Source organism: Lithobates pipiens, unplaced genomic scaffold, assembly GCF_037356315.1.
Source record: "Lithobates pipiens isolate NorthernLeopardFrog02 unplaced genomic scaffold, aLitPip1_a1.2 Scaffold_13, whole genome shotgun sequence".
NCBI classification, from domain to species: domain Eukaryota; kingdom Metazoa; phylum Chordata; class Amphibia; order Anura; family Ranidae; genus Lithobates; species Lithobates pipiens.
The window spans coordinates 178,748,602-178,765,293 of NW_027507718.1; positions in this window are offsets into that span (position 1 = coordinate 178,748,602).

A 16,692-nucleotide genomic window follows, 5' to 3' on the forward strand; every position below is an offset into this window, starting at 1 on the left:
TCCTCCACATATATATAGCCACGCTGCCCTTACAACCACAAGCAAACCACCCACCTGTTTAATCACAAACTCATACTATTTTACATATATATATATATATATATATATATATATATATATATACATATATATATACACGTATACATTATTTTTTCAAATTATTTTCTGTTACACAAATGCAGACCTCGATTTGGGAATGAATTCTAGGACATGAAACATAAAAACAATGGTATGACTGTGTTCACTGTAGCCAAATAAATTATTAAAATAATTATATGATACATAAAAGATGACATACATGCAATACAAGTGCATGTGTTAGCTTGGTGTGAAATGTGGAATGTTGGTGTGGAATGAAATTCATATGATGTCTTTGTTGTGCTTGCCCATCTTAATGGTAATCTTGCCTTTACTGTGCTTCACATTGGTTTTGGTTCCTTCAAGTTCATCTAACTATAACTTGTTTGATCATATTTTGTTATTAAAATAGACATTGATTAAAAGACAGACAGAAGTGCCTTTACAGACATATTAGTATGGCCACATCTTGAATATGGAGTTCAGTTTTGGCCTTCAGTTAACAAAATGATGTCCTGGAACAAGGAAGTTTGCAGAAAAGACTAACTAAATAAATAAGGGGAATGAAATGCTAAATAGTAAAAAAAAAAAAAGGAGTTGAAAGACTACAGCTGTAAGGTAAACAAGTGAGCAGACATATGCATATTGAAATATTTCGTTTCAGAATTTCGGTTTCGTCCGAAAAAATTAATTTAGTTACTCCCGAAATTGGTGTTTATTTAATTACAAATGCATTCATACGAAAATCAGAATGAATAAAGGTTGAATCTGTCAACTGAAGGCTTATGGTGTCTGTCGGATGTTCTAAGAAGATGCAGCTAAACTGTACAACGCTGCAATCATACATTTACGATCGAATGCTCCGCCCACAAGCTATAGTAGAATTCTAATGTCTGACTAGTAATAATTAAAATGATGAATTATTATTACTAGTCAAACAACATTAGAATTCTTCTATAGCCTATGGGCGGACCATTTGACCATAAATGTCAGTTTTCAGCGATCGTATGTCTTTAGCTGCTTCATCGAATCTTCATGCCCTATTGTGGCACACCTGTAGGCTCACTCCGGAGCCACGGGTTTGGCCCCACCCCTCATCATTGGATTTAACTGAGAGCAGTATGAGCCTAACATATTTTTGATCGTATCGAATGATACGATACTTGTTTGTATCTCTATGTCAAATAATCTTGGACTAATAGAGTTAGGTTAGGCACATTCGACCACAGGTTCGATAGACACAGATTGCTATTGTCACCGTCATGTCGAATCTTCTATCTATCTATATATGGAACTGTTATCGCAACGATACGCAAATCTAATGGATACAAAAATAAAGCAGTTTTTTATTTTGGATCTTTCGGAATTAGGATTGTGCGCGTTCGTTATCGTTAAATAAAACAAACACGAAAATCCCCGAAATTCGGACGAAAATGCATTCAGACAATAACGCATGCACATGTCTACAAGTGAGTAGAATTAATTCACCCCGAGATGATCAAGAGAAATATGAATATTTTTTATACTGTAATAATATACTGGGAAAGGCATATATATAAAATCGTATGTAAAATGCTTAGCTCAAAAGATACTGTATGAGAGAATCACCAGTGTCTGGCAGAAATAGAGATTTAATCATCAGTTGTAGAAAGGGTTCCTTACTGTAATGCCCCATACACATGGTCGGACATTCCGACCACAAAATCCATCAGATTTTTTCAGACAAATTTTGGCCGAAACGAGTCTTGCATACACAGGGTCACACAAAGTTGTTGGAAAATCTGATAGTTCGGAACGAGGTGACGTTCGTAATGTACCACGGGACTACGTAGAGGCCAGTAGCCAATAGCTTTTCTCTCCAAATTTTTTCAGAGCATGCGTGGCACTTTGTGCGTCTGAATTCTCTACATATGATCGGAAAAATTCCGATCGGATATTGTTGTCGGAAAATTTTAGATCCAGCTCTCAAACTTTTTCAGTCGGAAATCCCGACAGAAAAAGTCAAAGAGAGCCCACACACGATCGGATTTTCCGACAACATAATCCGATCTGACTTTTTCAGTCTGAATTTCTGACCGTGTGTATGGGGCATAAGAGTTGTGAAACTGTGGGATAGTGTTCCACTAGAACTGGTTCTAGTAGATGCAAGAGATCTTTAAAAAAAAAAAATAGGGGTGGTTGCTTTCTTTAACCACTTCAGCTCCGGACCAATAAATACCTTAAGGACCAGAGGTCTTTTTGCAATTTCGCACTGCGCTGCTTTAACTGGTAATTGCGCGGTCATGCAATATTGCACCCAAACGAAATTTGCGTCCTTTTCTTCCCACAAATAGAGCTTTCTTTTGATGGTATTTGATTGCCTCTGCGATTTTTTTTTTTTGCGATATAAATGGAAAAAGAGCGAAAATTTTGAAAAAAAAAGATATTTTCTTCTTTTTGTTATAAGAAAAATCGAATAAACTAAATTTTAGTCATACATTGAGGGCAAAATTTATTCAGCCACATGTCTTTAGTAAAAAAAATGTCAATAAGCGTATATTTTTTGGTTTGCGCAAAAGTTATAGCGTCTACAAACTAGAGTACATTTTCTGGAATTTACACAGCTTTTAATTTATGACTGCCGATCTCATTTCTTGAGGTGCTAAAATGGCAGGGCAGTACAAATCCCCCCCAAATGACCCCATTTTGGAAAGTAGACACCCCAAGGAAATTGCTGATGGGTATGTTGAGCCCATTGAATATTTATTTTTTTTGTCCTAAGGGATTGAATAATGACAAAAAAAAAAAAAAAAATTTTTTTACAAAAAGTTGTCACTAAATGATATATTGCTCACACATGCCATGGTTATATGTGGAATTGCACCCCAAAATATATTCCGCTACTTCTCCCGAGAATGGAGATACCACATGTGTGGGACTTTTTGGGAGTCTAGTCGCGCACGGCACCCCGAAAACCAATCACCACCTTCAGGATTTCTAAGGGTGCAAATTTTTGATTTAACTCCTCACTACCTATCACAGTTTCGAAGGCCATAAAATGCCAAAATAGCACAAAACCCCCCAAAATGACCCCATTTTGGAAAGTAGACACCCCAAGCTATTTACTGAGAGGCATGTTGAGTCCATGGAATATTTTATATTTTGCCACAAGTTGCGGGAATATTACAAACTTTTTTTTTTTTGCACCAAGTTGTCACTAAATGATATATTGCTCACACATGCTATGGGCATATGTGAAATGACACCCCAAAATACATTCTGCTGCTTCTCCTGAGTACGGGGATACCACATGTGTGGGACTTTTTGGGAGTCTAGTCGCGCACGGCACCCCGAAAACCAATCACCACCTTCAGGATTTCTAAGGGTGCAAATTTTTGATTTAACTCCTCACTACCTATCACAGTTTCGAAGTCCATAAAATGCCAAAATAGCACAAAACCCCCCCAAATGACCCCATTTTGGAAAGTAGACACCCCAAGCTATTTACTGAGAGGCATGTTGAGTCCATGGAATATTTTATATTTTGCCAAAAGTTGCGGGAATATTACAAACTTTTTTTTTTTTTGCACAAAGTTGTCACTAAATGATATATTGCTCACACATGCTATGGGCAGAAGTCAAATTACACCCCAAAATAAATTCTGCTGCTTCTCCCGAGTACGGGGATACCACATGTGGGGGACTTTTTGGGAGCCTAGCCACGTACGGGACCCCGAAAACCAAGCACTGCCTTCCGGATTTGAATATAAAATGCTACCAAAAAACCTGTTAGCGAGGGCAGGGATCAGGCCTGACTCTGCGATCGCTGCAGTTATGTGTTTAGTGTTTTTACTTTTAGTTACTGATGCAGCGTTCAGAAAAATTATCGCTTAGTGACACTGGCAAAAGGGGGTGAAAGGGTTAACTAGCGGAAATCAGGGGGTTAAAACCATTATTGGGTAGTATATCGGGGTACCTAGCGCTATAAAAACCTGGCGGTGAACCTAAAAAAATAACTAGCTACCTAGCGACTGTAGCGACACTAATGCAGCGATCAGAAAAACGATCGCTTAGTGACACTGGCAAAAGGGGGTGAAAGGGTTAACTAGCGGCAATCAGGGGGTTAAAACTATTATTGGGTAGTATATCGGGGTACCTAGCGATATAAAAACCTGGCGGTGTACCTAAAAAAATGCATGTGGGAAATTGCTGTCTTTTGTGAATTTTTCTGTTCTTTTAAATAAAAGCAGGCTACCATGCTCTTAAAAATTGAAAATTCACGTACCGCTTGAGTCTAATCACCCCAATCTTACAATTGGTGGAGGAATGCTATGGGCAAAGCTGATGATGGAGTTCAAGATCCAAGCATACTAAAACCATGAGTGGCAGAGACAGTACGCAAAAAAAAATATTTTACAGAACTGTATGTCCATGACTGCAAAGATGAGTGCTGTTGCCAGTAGCAATGAAGGAGTGATCTGCATGTCTGATTTCATACAGCCTATGTTACCTGATGATCACATTGGGGACTTTTTGGCTGAATTGGAGAACATGGCTTCATTCAAAGTGTGGCCCAGAGGCAGCTGAGCTTAATTGGTGTAGCTGTTTCTCACAAAGGAGTATCGAGACGTGTACCGCTGGGTGGTTCATAATTGAGAGGCCTATGACAAGTCATAAAATACAGCAATTTCCTATGCATGGGTTCCACCATTACTGTAACTTGCACGATCAGAATACTCCTGGCTTACTCTCTTGCCACATGGCTGCTTCAGGGCTCAAGCCTAGGCCTTAAAGTGGAAGTAAACCCATCGATTTAAACAGTTAAAAAAAAAATGGCATGTCGGGAATGCTAACTGCACATTGGCTGTGCTCTCAGCCAAACTATCAAACCATCCAATGGCTGGTGTCATAATGAATCACATGTGCAGCACCATAGCAGTTGAAGATTAAACAGAGGCAAAGATGGCAGCTTCCTTGGCTAAAAATGATAAGCTTCTCAGACCAATACAAAGATTTCCTTCTATTCAAGCTCTCTAATAGCTTACTCACAATCAGCTTCTTGCTGCTCTGTCATGGACTAAACATGCAGACATGCACGCTCTGGCTGCCCCACACAGCCTCTCTGACTCCAGGATGTCCTACGACTCCCAGGCACAGACCTCATGTCTGTTGGGTGGAACCCTGAGCTCTAACCCCAGGTCTATTCTGAATCCAGCCCACACCTGAGCAATCAGTGTGCTTGCCTCTCCAAAAATCTGGTGTAAACTGCTAAAATAAACAGTGGCACGGGCTTGCCTCTCTACAATATATATTATAATATAATGTAGCTCACTACTCCCTTGGGAGCTGCTGGGTAGTTCATACAGTACTGCTAACATACCTCCATTCTTCCAACCCGCATGATTCACAACAGACACAGTTAATAAAGGTTGAACCTTTATTAACAGACACAGTTAATAAAGGTTGAACAAATAACTTTTATTCTTCTTGTTGCAGTCTAGGTGTAATGGTGATAGTGGGAAGTATGAGCTGCCTCCTCCTTCTAATTCCTGCTCTAAGTAGCTACCCAGGCCAATTCAGGAAAGTCTGGATAACATCCCGGTCTACTCCGTCCTTTTTACAGCTACTTCTCGCATCTTGAGGATAGAACCATCCCAGCTGGGATGCCTGGTTTACTTCCCCAGGGTTTCTTGGATGACTTGGTGTGCTTCAACCATCCGGCACTGAGGTCTCTGAACCCTCAGGCTGTCAGGTTTTGGTTCCTGCTCTCCAGCACTGGGGTCTCTGAAACCCCAGGCCTTAAAGCCTGCTCCTTAGAGTCATATTTTGGCTGCTTCTCTGGACTCAGTTTCTTCCCATCCTCCCCAGGAAGCATGTGACCTCCGTTTATATATCAGTCCCACCCCTGCCCATACAAATTAATGATTGGGCCAGGGCCATATACACTGTCTGCACTCCAGTCCCCACCTTCTTTCCTAACATTTCTTATGCCGTGTACACACGATCAAACAATCGGGTGGAAAAGTCCGGCAAACTCAAGTCTGCCGGACAATCCCTCGTGTGTAGCCTCCGGCAGAGTTTTTTGACCCGAAAGTACGGCGGACTTAGAAAGTAGTTTTGCACTCCAATCTTCCCGCCGGACTCGCATTTCGGCGGACAATCCGGCTGTGCGTATGCCAGTTCGCTTTTAAAATGAACAGACTTTTCATGACCGGAGAAAAGTCTGCTCATTTTGAGCAGGTCTCCAGGTAGGTGGGGCCCGTGAAGGAGACGTCGCTGGCCCCGTCACCTGGTATGGACTTAAAGGGGAACCCCAACGCCGAAAAAAATCGGCGTGGAGGTCCCCCCAGGTCCACATCAGACCCTTGTCTGAGCACGCTACCCGGCCGGCCAGGAAAGGGGGGGACGAGTGAGCGGCCCCCCCTCCTGAGCCGTACCAGAACAGAAGGCGGTGACGACAAAGACAGCGGCGACAGAAGACCGTGCCACCGCCTGTAAAAGAGCTATAAGAAGGCGCGGTGGCCCGGCAGAAGAACCGAAGAGGGGAACAAGACCCCCGAAGTCGGAAGAAGAGGGCGGTGGTGAGGAAGAAAGCCAGGCTCCTCCGCTAGTAAAAGAGCTAGAAGAAGATAGCGGAGGAGTCCGGCGAGAAGACCCCCGAATACGGAAGACCCCCGGAGCTGTGCAATAAACTATTTTTAACCTGTGTTGTGTTTTTTTTTGTACTTTTTTCACAGGTGAATGGGTAGGGGTACATTGTACCCCATACTCATTCACATAGGGTGGGGGGCCAGTATCCGGGGGCCCCCTTATTAAAGAGGGCTCCCAGATTCCGATAAGCCCCCCGCCCGCAGACCCCGACAACCAACGGCCAGGGTTTTCGGGAAGAGGCCCTTGTCCTCATCAACATGGGGACAAGGTGCTTTGGGGTGGGGGGGCCGGGGGCCCGGTACGCCCCCCCTTTCCTGGCCGGCCGGGTAGCGTGCTCAGACAAGGGTCTGATGTGGACCTGGGGGGGACCCCCACGCCGATTTTTTTCGGCGTTGGGGTTCCCCTTTAAGTCCATACCAGGTGGCGGGGCCAGCGACGTCTCCTTCGCGGGCCCCACCTACCTGAAGACGCGCTCGAAATGAGCAGACTTTCCTCCGCGTGTGGGCGAGTCCGTTCATTTCAAAAGTACGGCGGATAGTACGGCGGACTTAGTACGCCGTATTAGTCCGCTGAAAAAGTGCCGTGTGTAGGCAAGTTACCCGTTCGGAAAGTCGGACGGACAGTCCGGCGGGAAGTCAGCCAGACTAAGTCCGTTGGATAGTCGGCTACGTGTGTATGCGGCATTAGGGAAAGCAAGGGAGGTTTTTCCAGGGCAGAGTACAGGTGGTCACACCCCCTTCTATTCTACTACTCCTCCCAAACCAAATTAACCAACCAGGCCTAAACAAAAAAAGGGTAAGGCACTGGCAATTTTACCTAACTCTTACCTTTTAGCACCCACCTAGACATATATATAGCCACGCTGCCCTTACAACCACAAGCAAACCACCCACCTGTTTAATCACAAACTCATACTATTTTACATATATATATATATATATATATATATATATATATATATATATATATATATATATATATATATATACATATATATATACACGTATACATTATTTTTTCAAATTATTTTCTGTTACACAAATGCAGACCTCGATTTGGGAATGAATTCTAGGACATGAAACATAAAAACAATGGTATGACTGTGTTCACTGTAGCCAAATAAATTATTAAAATAATTATATGATACATAAAAGATGACATACATGCAATACAAGTGCATGTGTTAGCTTGGTGTGAAATGTGGAATGTTGGTGTGGAATGAAATTCATATGATGTCTTTGTTGTGCTTGCCCATCTTAATGGTAATCTTGCCTTTACTGTGCTTCACATTGGTTTTGGTTCCTTCAAGTTCATCTAACTATAACTTGTTTGATCATATTTTGTTATTAAAATAGACATTGATTAAAAGACAGACAGAAGTGCCTTTACAGACATATTAGTATGGCCACATCTTGAATATGGAGTTCAGTTTTGGCCTTCAGTTAACAAAATGATGTCCTGGAACAAGGAAGTTTGCAGAAAAGACTAACTAAATAAATAAGGGGAATGAAATGCTAAATAGTAAAAAAAAAAAAAGGAGTTGAAAGACTACAGCTGTAAGGTAAACAAGTGAGCAGACATATGCATATTGAAATATTTCGTTTCAGAATTTCGGTTTCGTCCGAAAAAATTAATTTAGTTACTCCCGAAATTGGTGTTTATTTAATTACAAATGCATTCATACGAAAATCAGAATGAATAAAGGTTGAATCTGTCAACTGAAGGCTTATGGTGTCTGTCGGATGTTCTAAGAAGATGCAGCTAAACTGTACAACGCTGCAATCATACATTTACGATCGAATGCTCCGCCCACAAGCTATAGTAGAATTCTAATGTCTGACTAGTAATAATTAAAATGATGAATTATTATTACTAGTCAAACAACATTAGAATTCTTCTATAGCCTATGGGCGGACCATTTGACCATAAATGTCAGTTTTCAGCGATCGTATGTCTTTAGCTGCTTCATCGAATCTTCATGCCCTATTGTGGCACACCTGTAGGCTCACTCCGGAGCCACGGGTTTGGCCCCACCCCTCATCATTGGATTTAACTGAGAGCAGTATGAGCCTAACATATTTTTGATCGTATCGAATGATACGATACTTGTTTGTATCTCTATGTCAAATAATCTTGGACTAATAGAGTTAGGTTAGGCACATTCGACCACAGGTTCGATAGACACAGATTGCTATTGTCACCGTCATGTCGAATCTTCTATCTATCTATATATGGAACTGTTATCGCAACGATACGCAAATCTAATGGATACAAAAATAAAGCAGTTTTTTATTTTGGATCTTTCGGAATTAGGATTGTGCGCGTTCGTTATCGTTAAATAAAACAAACACGAAAATCCCCGAAATTCGGACGAAAATGCATTCAGACAATAACGCATGCACATGTCTACAAGTGAGTAGAATTAATTCACCCCGAGATGATCAAGAGAAATATGAATATTTTTTATACTGTAATAATATACTGGAAAAGGCATATATATAAAATCGTATGTAAAATGCTTAGCTCAAAAGATACTGTATGAGAGAATCACCAGTGTCTGGCAGAAATAGAGATTTAATCATCAGTTGTAGAAAGGGTTCCTTACTGTAATGCCCCATACACATGGTCGGACATTCCGACCACAAAATCCATCAGATTTTTTCAGACAAATTTTGGCCGAAACGAGTCTTGCATACACAGGGTCACACAAAGTTGTTGGAAAATATGATAGTTCGGAACGAGGTGACGTTCGTAATGTACCACGGGACTACGTAGAGGCCAGTAGCCAATAGCTTTTCTCTCCAAATTTTTTCAGAGCATGCGTGGCACTTTGTGCGTCTGAATTCTCTACATATGATCGGAAAAATTCCGACAGAAAAAGTCAAAGAGAGCCCACACACGATCGGATTTTCCGACAACATAATCCGATCTGACTTTTTCAGTCTGAATTTCTGACCGTGTGTATGGGGCATAAGAGTTGTGAAACTGTGGGATAGTGTTCCACTAGAACTGGTTCTAGTAGATGCAAGAGATCTTTAAAAAAAAAAAAATAGGGGTGGTTGCTTTCTTTAACCACTTCAGCTCCGGACCAATAAATACCTTAAGGACCAGAGGTCTTTTTGCAATTTCGCACTGCGCTGCTTTAACTGGTAATTGCGCGGTCATGCAATATTGCACCCAAACGAAATTTGCGTCCTTTTCTTCCCACAAATAGAGCTTTCTTTTGATGGTATTTGATTGCCTCTGCGATTTTTTTTTTTTGCGATATAAATGGAAAAAGAGCGAAAATTTTGAAAAAAAAAGATATTTTCTTCTTTTTGTTATAAGAAAAATCGAATAAACTAAATTTTAGTCATACATTGAGGGCAAAATTTATTCAGCCACATGTCTTTAGTAAAAAAAATGTCAATAAGCGTATATTTTTTGGTTTGCGCAAAAGTTATAGCGTCTACAAACTAGAGTACATTTTCTGGAATTTACACAGCTTTTAATTTATGACTGCCGATCTCATTTCTTGAGGTGCTAAAATGGCAGGGCAGTACAAATCCCCCCCAAATGACCCCATTTTGGAAAGTAGACACCCCAAGGAAATTGCTGATGGGTATGTTGAGCCCATTGAATATTTATTTTTTTTGTCCTAAGGGATTGAATAATGACAAAAAAAAATAAAAAATTTTTTTTACAAAAAGTTGTCACTAAATGATATATTGCTCACACATGCCATGGTTATATGTGGAATTGCACCCCAAAATATATTCCGCTACTTCTCCCGAGTATGGGGATACCACATGTGTGGGACTTTTTGGGAGTCTAGTCGCGCACGGCACCCCGAAAACCAATCACCACCTTCAGGATTTCTAAGGGTGCAAATTTTTGATTTAACTCCTCACTACCTATCACAGTTTCGAAGGCCATAAAATGCCAAAATAGCACAAAACCCCCCAAAATGACCCCATTTTGGAAAGTAGACACCCCAAGCTATTTACTGAGAGGCATGTTGAGTCCATGGAATATTTTATATTTTGCCACAAGTTGCGGGAATATTAGAAACTTTTTTTTTTTTGCACCAAGTTGTCACTAAATGATATATTGCTCACACATGCTATGGGCATATGTGAAATGACACCCCAAAATACATTCTGCTGCTTCTCCTGAGTACGGGGATACCACATGTGTGGGACTTTTTGGGAGTCTAGTCGCGCACGGCACCCCGAAAACCAATCACCACCTTCAGGATTTCTAAGGGTGCAAATTTTTGATTTAACTCCTCACTACCTATCACAGTTTCGAAGTCCATAAAAAATGCCAAAATAGCACAAAACCCCCCCAAATGACCCCATTTTGGAAAGTAGACACCCCAAGCTATTTACTGAGAGGCATGTTGAGTCCATGGAATATTTTATATTTTGCCAAAAGTTGCGGGAATATTACAAACTTTTTTTTTTTTTGCACAAAGTTGTCACTAAATGATATATTGCTCACACATGCTATGGGCAGAAGTCAAATTACACCCCAAAATAAATTCTGCTGCTTCTCCCGAGTACGGGGATACCACATGTGGGGGACTTTTTGGGAGCCTAGCCACGTACGGGACCCCGAAAACCAAGCACTGCCTTCCGGATTTGAATATAAAATGCTACCAAAAAACCTGTTAGCGATGGCAGGGATCAGGCCTGACTCTGCTATCGCTGCAGTTATGTGTTTAGTGTTTTGTAAGTGACAGTGATCGATCGATACTGCACTTGGGTGGGCTGGGCAGAGGGGCAAAACGCAGGTGCCAGCAGGTATTTGGGCTGATCCCGCTAACAATGCGTTTTTTTGGAACCCTAAACTGCTGGGGACGCTAGTATAGATCTGATCAGATCAGATATTGATCTGTTCAGATTCTATACCACTACGGGAGGTGTATGCTTTGTGTGTGGGTGTTAGCGGTACTGGCACTAACCTAGCGCTGCCTGGGGCGACGCAGACCCTGACCCTAAAACCTAATTGATATCACCCGCCGGGTGATCAGGGGGTTAAACCTTTATTGGGTAATAAATGGTGGGTGCCCTGATGCTATAAAAAACAAACTAACCAGAGTCACCCGTAACACTTATACGGTGATCAGTGGTGAAAGGGTTAACTAGGAGCAATCAGGGGGTTCAAATTTTTATTAGGTAGTATATGGGGGTCCCTGGCGCTATATAAAAACCTGACGGGGAACCTAAATAACTAACTGGCTAACCAGCGTCACCAGTGACACTTATACTGTGATCGCTGGTGAAAGGGGGTGAAAGGGTTAACTAGCAGCAATCAGGGGGTTAAAACCATTATTGGGTAGTATATCGGGGTACCTAGCGCTATAAAAACCTGGCGGTGAACCTAAAAAAATAACTAGCTACCTAGCGACACTAGCGACACTGATGCAGCGTTCAGAAAAATTATCGCTTAGTGACACTGGCAAAAGGGGGTGAAAGGGTTAACTAGCGGAAATCAGGGGGTTAAAACCATTATTGGGTAGTATATCGGGGTACCTAGCGCTATAAAAACCTGGCGGTGAACCTAAAAAAATAACTAGCTACCTAGCGACTGTAGCGACACTAATGCAGCGATCAGAAAAACGATCGCTTAGTGACACTGGCAAAAGGGGGTGAAAGGGTTAACTAGCGGCAATCAGGGGGTTAAAACCATTATTGGGTAGTATATCGGGGTACCTAGCGATATAAAAACCTGGCGGTGTACCTAAAAAAATATCGGGGGGGGGGTTTGTGTGCCTGTGTGTACCTACATGTCAGTGTAGTGTTGGTGCACACTTACTATTAGTCTTCTCCTCGTAGTCCGGTCAAAAAGACCGCCCCAAGGAGAATGACATCACTTCCTCCTTCCTGTGTAAACAATACACAGGGGAGGAAGCTTCTCATTGGCCAGGAGCGATCCAGAGGGGGTGGCCGAAAACCAACGGCCATCCCCTCATCACGGAGCGCTCCTGGACCGAATCGGACCGCCGTAACCAGCGGGAGGGGGTCCGATCGGACCCCCCACCCGCTGGAAGGCAATCACGTAGATGTACGTGATTGTGCCTGCCTGTGCCATTGTGCTGACGTACATTGGCAATACGGCGGTCCTGAAGTGGTTAAGAATAAAATGGTAAAGGGTATCCTTTCATTCAAAAAAAATACCTAATACAATGTTGATCCACAAATTTTTTCAGATGCCCTATCGTTGCTCTATTAAAGCAAATTCTGAACTAAGCTCCTCAAGCTTTCCTTTATTTTTAAAGTAATCAATAAAAAGGTGATATACCTCTCTAAATTAAATCAGTGAATCATATGTGCATAATTTGATTGACTGCAGAGACTAACCATGTGATATAAACAAGGTAAAACATACATTTAACAAAAAAAAATACGCTAGTCTCAAAAAAATATTGTAAACTCTATACTTAATGTGACATGATACACTCTGTGCATAAATAATGTCCTAATACTTTTAAGTGATGAAATAAACAGTTCAGAAAATGTGCAGGAAATGAATGCTTGTGGTAGATATGTAAAAATTCAAAAGCTGATTATTCAGGGATTCCACCACCAAACAGTCATTCAGAGCTCTCTGTGGCACCCTGCACCCCGTGATCAGGGATGTTTACCAATGGGTAGGGACTACCTATTGCTAGAATGGTCACACGGGCAGGAAGAACAACCTCTGCAAGGTATTGAAAACCAGGAAGCCTCTGGGACATGCTCACAATGGGATATATGCCAGAACCAGGAGGTAGACCATACAAACAGAGCGCTCCAATAGTATTATACTCTTTATGTAACGTTTATTGAAAAAAGCCAAATGGCTACCTACAATGGATAAAAAGCAATAGAGCGTAGGATAAAATCATTTGATGGCAAACAGGAAAAATTTCACCCGCACTTCCGGGGTCACGTGGGGCACAATGGCGTCAGCGCGTAGCAACGCCTGACATGTTTCATCACACGTAGAGCCATGGGCAAAGCCAAACATGACGTACAGCATATGCTCTAGTCTGTTGCTAGCATTACTAAAGCAGTCTTTGCTTTTCCAAATCCCTCCTGTGAATACGTTTTTTAATTTCCTTTAACAGGCCAAGCTGTCCAACTAAAGTGGCAGTTAGATGGTTGAGACAAACCAACTAACACTGAAGGGGATACTTACAATGGTCAGCTTCTATTCATGTATTTAAAATCTTTATCTTTATCCCAAAAAAGAAAAAAAAAATATTTATGTAACTTCTTATAAAGTGTTAGGTGGAGTTCAGCTTTATTTGTTGACCACTTATGTAAGGGCCATCTACATCTACTAATCAATATAACATTATCCTCTCCAGACAATGCTGCTGTCCAAGGGTATAGCCTTTGCTTCACCCTACATAGAGGAGCCACCCTAAGATGATGTAGCACCCTGGTGTTTAGGCAGGGTTGCTAGTAAATTTAGTTTGCCAGGCGATAGTTGCCCTGGTTAATTGTTAACTGATTCCTCTCTAGTTCTGGACTTGCTGCACTTTCTCTCTTCTGTCGCTGGTGACATTAGTTATACAAGGGCTTAGCAAGGCCAGATTATGAATGGATGGGGAGCCTCAGCCAATTGGCGGTGGTTTCTTTAGTCCCTTGGCTTGCTGGGAGAGCCTAATTATTTGGGTGGAGTCAGGTGATCAGGATTCTGTGCCACCTGGATGGCTGTCTGGGTGGACGTGTGTTATGCTGCCCGGGCTTCTAGGCTGGAAGCCTAAGGCCTATCCCGGGGACATCTGGCTGCTAGGCTGTCTGAGGGCCTATCCAGAAGCAGGAGAAGCAATGCTGGGTTTGGCCTGCAGGATTGGAGTCCAACTGAGAGTAATGGTTCAGTCGGACAGGGGACAAGTTGTGCTCGAAGGTAGAGGGGAAGCTGTCACCATTGAGGGACCATCCACCTTGTTATCGGAGACCACTTTGTGTAAGCTGGAGCCAGTACCAGAGAAGTCTTCTCACCAGCCAAGGATGGTGAAGAAGTGGGAAAACTTCAGCAAGTGCTAAGCCAGGGACCCAGCGTGACAGCAGAGGTGACGCTTGAAGAGCATCACTGAGTGCCAAGCCAGGTACCTACAGTGTCTTGCAAAAGTATTCACCCCTTGGCTTTTGACCTATTTTGTTACATTACAGAATTTAGTTCAATGTTTTTTTAATCTGAATATATGTGATGGATCAGAACACAATAGTGTAAGTTGGTGAAGTAAAATTAGAAAAATATATATATAAAACTGTTTTTCAGAAATAAAAAACTGATAATTGGCATGTGTGTATGTATTCATCCCCTTTGTTATGAAGCCCATAAAAAGCAACTGATTACCTTCAGAAGTCACATAATTAGTGAAATGATGTCCACCTGTGTGCAATCTTAGTGTCACATGATCTGTCATTACATATACACACCTTTTTGAAAGGCCCCAGAGGCTTCAAAACCTAAGCAAGAGGCACCACTAACCAAACACTGCCATGAAGACCAAGGACTTTCCAAACAAGTAAGGGACAATGTTGTTGAGACACAGTCAGGGTTAGGTTATAAAAAAATATCCAAATCTTTGATGATCCCTAGGAGCACCATCAAATCTATCATAACCAAATGGAAAGAAAATGGCACAACAGCAAACCTACCAAGAGATGGCCGCACACCAAAACTCACAGACCGAGCAAGGAGGGCATTAATTAGAGAGGCAGCACAGAGACCTAAGGTAACCCTGGAGGAGCTACAGAGTTCCACAGCAGAGACTGGAGTATCTGTACATAGGATGACAATAAGCCGTACGCTCCATAGAGTTGGGCTTTATGGCAGAGTGGACAGAAGAAAGCCATTACTTAATTACATTACTAAACAAAATGGCACATTTTGAGTTTGCGAAAAGGCATGTGGGAGACTCCCAAAATGTATGGAGGAAGGTGCTCTGGTCTGATGAGACTAAAATTTAACTTTTTGGCCATCAAAGTAAACGCTATGTCTGGCGCAAACCCAACACATCACATCACCCAAAGAACCCCATCCATGTTTTTCAGCAGTCAGGACTGGGAAGCTGGACAGGGTTGAGGGAAAGATAGATGGTGCTAAATACAGGGATATTCTTGTGCAAAACCTGTACCACTCTGTGTGTGATTTGAGGCTAGGATGGAGGTTCACCTACCAGTAGGACAATGACCCCAAACATACTGCTAAAGCAACACTTGAGTGGTTTAAGGGGAAACATGTCAATGTGTTGGAATGGCCTAGTCAAAGCCCAAACCTCAATCCAATAGAAAATCTGTGGTCAGATTTAAAGATTGCTGTTCACAAGCACAAACCATCCAACCCGAAGGAGCTAGAGCAGTTTTGCAAAGAGGAATGGGCCAAAATCCCAGTGGTAAGATGTGGTAAGCTCGTAGAGACTTATCCAAAGCTACTTGGAGCTGTGATAGCTGCAATAGGTGGCTCTACAAAGTATTCACTTTAGGGGGGTGAATAGTTATGCACATTGCCTTTTTCTGTTATTTTGTCCTATTTGTTCTCTGCTTCACAATAAAAAAAACATCTTAAAAGTTGTGGTCATGTTCTGTAAATTTAATTATGCAAATCCTCAAACAATCCATGTTAATTCCAGCTTGTGAGGTAGAAAAACACGAACAATGCCAGGGGGGGGGGGGGGGGATATTTTTGCAAGGCCCTGTAGCAGGTCAGCAGGGGTGACACTTGAAGAGTATCTGTGAGTGCCAAGCTAGGGACCCAGCAGAGAAACAGGGGTGACACCTGAGCAAGATACCGAGTTATGGAAGTAGAAGAGCTCAGGGGATCCAGTGGGGATTGGGTCTGAGAGTCGAGTGAAGACCTAGAGTGAGAGACTGTAGAGTGCGAGAAGAACTATTTATTTGTGTTACCAATAGTTAAATACAACTAACGTTAATGACTGTTACAAGATTTGTTGCCATAGGAGACAGCGGTCCTACTGATACAGAAGTGGTGTCCGACTGGAGG